The following is a 6,609-nucleotide window of genomic DNA, read 5'->3' on the forward strand; positions in this document are numbered from 1 at the left end:
TTAAGACGCTTCATCATTTACACTTGTAGAGCATGGGGGTGTCAATCATACATGGCTTTAATCTGTGGGATTCTATGGAATGTCTGAGATGAAATCAAATAATCCTTTCAGTAAGTTTGTTTATTCATTCGTATATTGATTCATTCAGGAAGTCTCATGCCAGCTCTATGTTTGAGAAAAGTCCCCAGTTTTATTCTCACCACTCTGGTATTAATTCTGGGACTTGGAAAGTACACTCGTTAGAGCCCTAGGAACTAACAGCTCTTTCTGGTAAATAAATTGTTATGTACTATCAATGCAGCAAAACCTCTTCCTTTGCATTACTTTTCAGTACTACATCCAATTCATAATTCTTTATCCTTTGTTTCCTATAGAGTTATTAGGACTTTAAATCCAGAAGTAACGCTATAATGGGAAATATTTTGGAGGGACAAGCAAAGGCCAATAATCTAAATCAGTTCTAGACGTTTGCTAGAGTTCTACAGAGAAAGATTAGGAACCAAGCAAGGGGGCAGAGAACACATTTCCTCATTCTGATGCTGGGAGACTAATGTAACTGATTTTGCCTCTCTGTTAAAAGGCTCAGTTGGTTAACCACATGTTAACCACAGGGTCCTCCTGGAGTACTAGGCTTAATTAATTGTAATATTGCTTAGGTGATTTGTAACTCAGCTATAGGATATTTAGATAGTACATGCCTTTTTTTTTGCAACATCTATTTTTAATCTGGTTCTTATTGCATTCTATACATATTTGAACTTTGCTTTCTCCATTGTGAAACTTGTTCATTTCTCATTTTAGTAATCTATAACTAATCAACTTATTTATTCAAGTATTTTATTCCCTAAGTATTAAATTGAAATTTTGTTTTGGAAAAAATATATCACTGTAGATAATACTGGTAGCTCCACCTCTGATATGTCAGGCAGCAATTTTGTATACTTGACATGCAGTAATTCATTTGATTCTCTCCAACTTCACTCTATGTCCAACCTGACCTTCAGTTCCCAGAATTGGTGGATAATTTAAACCTCAATACATAATATATAATAAGTGTAGTAATTTAGAACTTTGCAGCGGGCTTAATTTCATACTTAGCTCATCCTCGTTATAATTTTCATGCACTCTTATTTCCTTATAATATTAGCCATTATATTACTTGATAATATTAGCCATTAAGTTCCTTTGTGGACACAGGCAATATGATTCAACCATCTTTACCACCTTTTAACATCTCGCACATCATAGCTTACTAAATAAATTCCAGGCAAAATGATCAGATGTGATGTTTAAGGGATTCACTATTTTAAAAGCAACACTAACACGTTTGGAATAGACTATCAGTGGATTAGTATTGCTCATTGTTTTTTTGCTTATTCTTTTTAAAACTCTGCTTACCCCATCCTTCTAGTTGAGTTAGGCAAGATCTAATTTGCAGAGTTTGTGCAAATAATAGGTATTTTTTTCAAATTGTATGATGTACCTGCTCCTTATCAGATTCTGACATGGCCCTGCATAGTATTCAACCTCATTTTCTGCCCCTTTTCCCTTGCTCACTATTTTCCAGCTACCTTGGCTTTCTTCACTTTCTAAACATGACAAGCTCTTTTGCTTTAGGGTTTTTGACTGGAATGTTCTTTCATTCACTCTTTCCCTGGCAAATTCCTACTCATTGTTCAGGTCTCACTTAGCCTCAATGTTACTTCCTCAGAGAGGCTATCTTTGACTCCTATCCCTTAGACTGTCTTTCAAATGACTTTTTTGATTTGCATAACACTGATCACAATTTATATTTATACGTTTATTTGTTTAATGTCATATTCTATCATCAAAATTTCCATGAGAAAGAGAACCATGTGTTTTATTCACCAGTATATGTCTAGCACCTAGCATAGAGCCTGGTATAGGAATAGGCTCCTATTGAATAAATGAATGAATAAATGACTTTATGTGAGTAGGGGTGGGATGTGAGAGGGGATTTCTTCCTCCTTAATTACCACCATGGGTAAAACACTAAGGCATAATCATTGATCAAGAATCATGGGCTGAATTCTGTACTCCTTTAGATATAAGGAATTTTTAGAGGGGAAAGAGTAACCCAGTTAAAAAAAGATTCATGTAAGGAGGTGAAACTTGGAACTGTTCTATGAACGATGAAACAAGGTATTTCAATTTAGGAAAGAACATATTAACAGGCACAAATACGGGCTTTAGAATCTTAATAATAATGACATTTCTTAAACGTGCATGTATGAGGTATCTATATCCATTATCTTATTTTAGACTCACTGTAATTTGAGGAAGACAGTATAGCACAGGGATTAAAATGCAGGCTTTGGGTTCAAATCACAGCTGAGTAATCTTGGACAAATTATTTAACATCTCTAGGCCTCTGTGCATTTGTGTGGAATGGGGATAATATAACAACTCAGGATTGTGGTGATTTTAAGAGTTAATATACATATAAGGTGCTCAGAATGAGCAAATATTATTAAGTAGATAACATTCTTGTTTTTTAAAGGTGAAAAATTGAAGCTAAAAGAGGTTAAATATATTGCCTAAGGCAGGGGTCCCAACCCCTGGGCTGCAACCATCTGTGGCCTGTTAGGAATCACGCCGCACAGCAGCAGGTAAGCAGCTGAGGGCTAGCAAGCAAAGCTTCCTCTGCAAATGCAGCCTCTTCTCAGTGCTAGCATCACCGCTTCAGCTCCACCTCAGATCATCAGGCATTATATCCTCATAGGAGCACTGGTCTCTGGTGCCAAAATGTTTGGGGTCTGCTAACCTAAGGTTTCAGCTGGTAAGTGAAAGAGTTGGGAGAACTCACATTTACTACTACTATAAATTGAAAGACACCTTAGGAGTTCTTTAGCTTAACAATCATCCTACCAAGATATTTGAATCACCTTTATAAGGAACCTCTCAGAAATGCTCACCTATCGGCTTTATTAACCTTAGTAATAAAGGTAAATATGACAACTTAAATCATGCCTAAAAATAGTGATCCAGAACAAATTCTAATTCAAATTAGCTTCAGTATATTACATCATACTATAATATGTAATGACATAATACTATATTCTACCGTACTATTTTCTAAATATATGTAGACACTGTTTTGCAAAACAAATATACATAGAAAAGCATTGTTAAATTTAATAATAGTTTTTCCAATATGATTTTATCAATCAATAGATATTAAAGGTGTCAGACTATACTGTGGGCATCCTCAAAATATTTTGAAAGGTCTTTGTACTTGAAAATATTGGGAACCTCTGGTTCAAAATAGATCTGTGTTTTCTAATACGGTAGTCCTTAGCAGGCTATTGAGCACTTAAGAAGTAGCTTAGTCTAAATCAAGATGTGTGGTAAGTGTAAAATACTCAATAAATTTCAAAGACCTAGTACAGAAGAATATAAAATATCTCAAGATGTTACAGTAATAATATTTTAGATGTTGGCTTATAAATGTTATTAATTTCACTTCTTTTTACTTAATATGGTTAGTAGAAAATTTTAAATTATGTAAATCATATTACATTTCTATTGGACAGCACTGGTCTGGAAAAATATAATTGCCCTTAATTTTATCACTTTAAGACATTAGAGCTTCATCAGAGTATATACAAAGGTAACATGTACTATAAAATATTATTCTCTCTAGGAAGCTACTCTCTCCCTCATAGGCTCGGTTAAAAATCTCCTTCATGTTCCTTTATTGTCCGTGTTTGACTTTATGATAGCGCTTATCATATTGCATGGGATTAATTTCTTGGTCTCTTCTGCTAGTCTGTAAGCTCCTGAAAGAGACTGTTTTTATTCTCCCTGTCCTTAGAATTTATACACATGGTTCGTACTCCATGTTTCTTGAATGAATGAAAGTAGTAATTTGTTCAAGGCCATATAACTAAAGGAGAAGCAGCAGAGATTAAAGCAAAACCTGCTTCATTTTAATGCCCAAGTTTTATACATTGTAATGTATTGCATATATTTGAAAGATTAGAATAATTTTGAGCAATCATCTTTTTAAAGTATATATTTTCAGTATTTAATATAGTTTACCTAAGGTGTGGGGAGAACTCAATTTTCACCTAAGTTTTGTTCATTGTACTTCTATAAAGCTTTGGAATAATTCTACTACTGATTAAACTGGTTAGTCTCCCACATCACTGTTTTCTGGTAAACCACAGGAAAAGCCATCCTAGACCTGCATCAGCTTTTTGGATTCTAGAAATCTTTTCTCTTTTCCTCCTTTGACAGGAAATATGTATAGGAAAAACAAGGTCTTCTATGTCTTGTGTTTGCCATCATGAATTATTGACTCTTTTTCTCCAATAATAAGGTTTTTTTCTTTTGTTATGAGTTTGAGGACTTGGGGGGTCTGTTAAAAAAAAGTGCACAAGGTGGCAGTAGCACACCACTGAGCTTTATTTTGATGGTGCTTGACAGATTGCATGCAAGGGTTAGTCCCTTACAGCAGGTGACCTTCCAAAGAGGTATGGAGTCACTACCAGAAGGGAAAGATGACAAGGGAACTTACAGGCAAAAGGGGAACCAGAAAGAAGGCTTACTGTCTGGGTGATGTTGCACAACAGCTAGACAGTAAGTCTCTGAGTCAGGGAGCTCCAAAGGGCAGGATCAGCTTGGGGTCTTTAAGAGCCAGAGGGTTTGTCATTAGCTGGTGGATGCTAGGTATGAAAAGCAGGCAGGCTTTTAAATGGCTTAAAATATGGTTATTTTATGGGATATACTTAAAGCAATTAGATGTGTAAAAATTTGAGCTTGACAAAGGGAAGCTTTTGAGCTAATGGTCTCCGTCTGTCATGAGACCATTAACACAAGGCTAATAGTATACAAGGGCCATCTTTAATCCATTTAAATAAATCTTTATCCTCCTAACTTTTAACTCATTGATTTTTGAAATTAGAGCTGCTGAGATTCTAATTTACATTAAATAAAGTTCACTAATTAAGCTTTTAAGTAATATTTCTGAAATTAAAAAAAAAAAAGACTTCAAATAGACTTTTAAAAACTGTCATGAACATTCATTTCCCACAATGTAGCTCTAAAAATCTTTTCCACACTTTTCTTGGTCACATCCTCATATGTAAGATAAATTAAACCAAGTGAGCTTTCAGATTATTTTTAGTTCCAAACCTATTGAAAAGGTTTTATGAGGAAAAAAAATCCACTCTTAAGACAGATATATGAAGTGATTTTTTTCAACAGATGTAAAGATATGTTTGTAAGTAACTACAAGTTGGGGAAGGAGATTGGGATATTGCCATAATTTTCAAATTCTTAATGTGTTGGGTTCTGCTTATTTGACTTAAAAAAATAAAATATTTCAAGAATTGGAAAGTATACATTTCATCTGCATACTGAGAGGTACCAGAATATGCCATCCCAAAAAGTGCCTCTTTGGCATATGGATTATTTTGAGCTAAAGGCCACTGCTAATTATCAGCATGAAAAGCTCTAAAAACAGGGTATGTTTCCTTTCCTAAAGGAAATGTACATTTGTTGGCCTAAGATTAAAAAAAAAAAACCAAAAACTAAAAAAACTTAAGCTCCAATAATGACAATAACTGCAATGGGTTACAACTCACAAAATACATTTAAATCACTGGATTCATAATGATAGCTGTTCACTTTTGGGGTTTTTATCCACCAGGAATGTTTCAATATTTTAGGTAAAGTTCTAACTTTTCCATTACCATAAACATGCATCCAGCATTACTTATTTGACTAGTTCATCCTTTTCTCACTAATATGTAATACTAATGTCATATATCAAATTCATGTATGTAATATATGAATGAATATATATTCTATATAAATATATGTCTTTTTGGAGCTCCTTCTTTATTTGTCCATTCTTATGCTAATGCAATACTGTCTTAATTACTATGGCTTTATTATACAACGGTATCTGGTGGACAAGTCCCTTCAATCTTTATTTCCTTAAAACTGCCTTCAATATTTTTTTCCTTAAAACTGTAAATATTTCTCTCTACATGAATGTGAAAAATATCAGGATAGCAACCTCAGCAGTAATAGACCTTATTTTTAAAAATCACCAGTAACTTCATACTGAAAATATGAAAAAACTAACTGAATAAATTTAACACCAAACTACAAGGTTATACAAGATTGAAGTTATAAATTATACCTGAACGTTATTACATACTTTTTGGGGGGAAATATCTAAGGCTTTTGAGTTTTTGAAATTCTAATTCCCCCCTATACTGAAGTATATTATCTTACTTTTTGGTCTAGACAAGAACTGAAAAAGAGAAATAATCTTGAATTCAGAATGAACAATTCTTACTATATATATTTTCCCACATATATAAGGAAGGTTCTGTAACTTTCCGAGAAAATGACTTGAACTAAATGCTTAACTACTACCAAAACTCGTATGCATATTTGCTAGTTTTTAGTCATTGGGAGTCATGGCATTTCTTTTCTCTGTATCACAAACTGTTATAAATACTTTCTTTTTACTATTAACATTGGAACAGAAGAACTCCTGTTCTGTGGCTGATTGGCAGGCAGAAATGACAAGGACAGGAAATGGGAAATGGTGCTGGGTCTTGGAATTCCCCA

This window comes from Pteropus vampyrus, unplaced genomic scaffold, assembly GCF_000151845.1.
Source record: "Pteropus vampyrus isolate Shadow unplaced genomic scaffold, Pvam_2.0 Scaffold148, whole genome shotgun sequence".
Taxonomy (NCBI): Eukaryota; Metazoa; Chordata; class Mammalia; order Chiroptera; family Pteropodidae; genus Pteropus; species Pteropus vampyrus.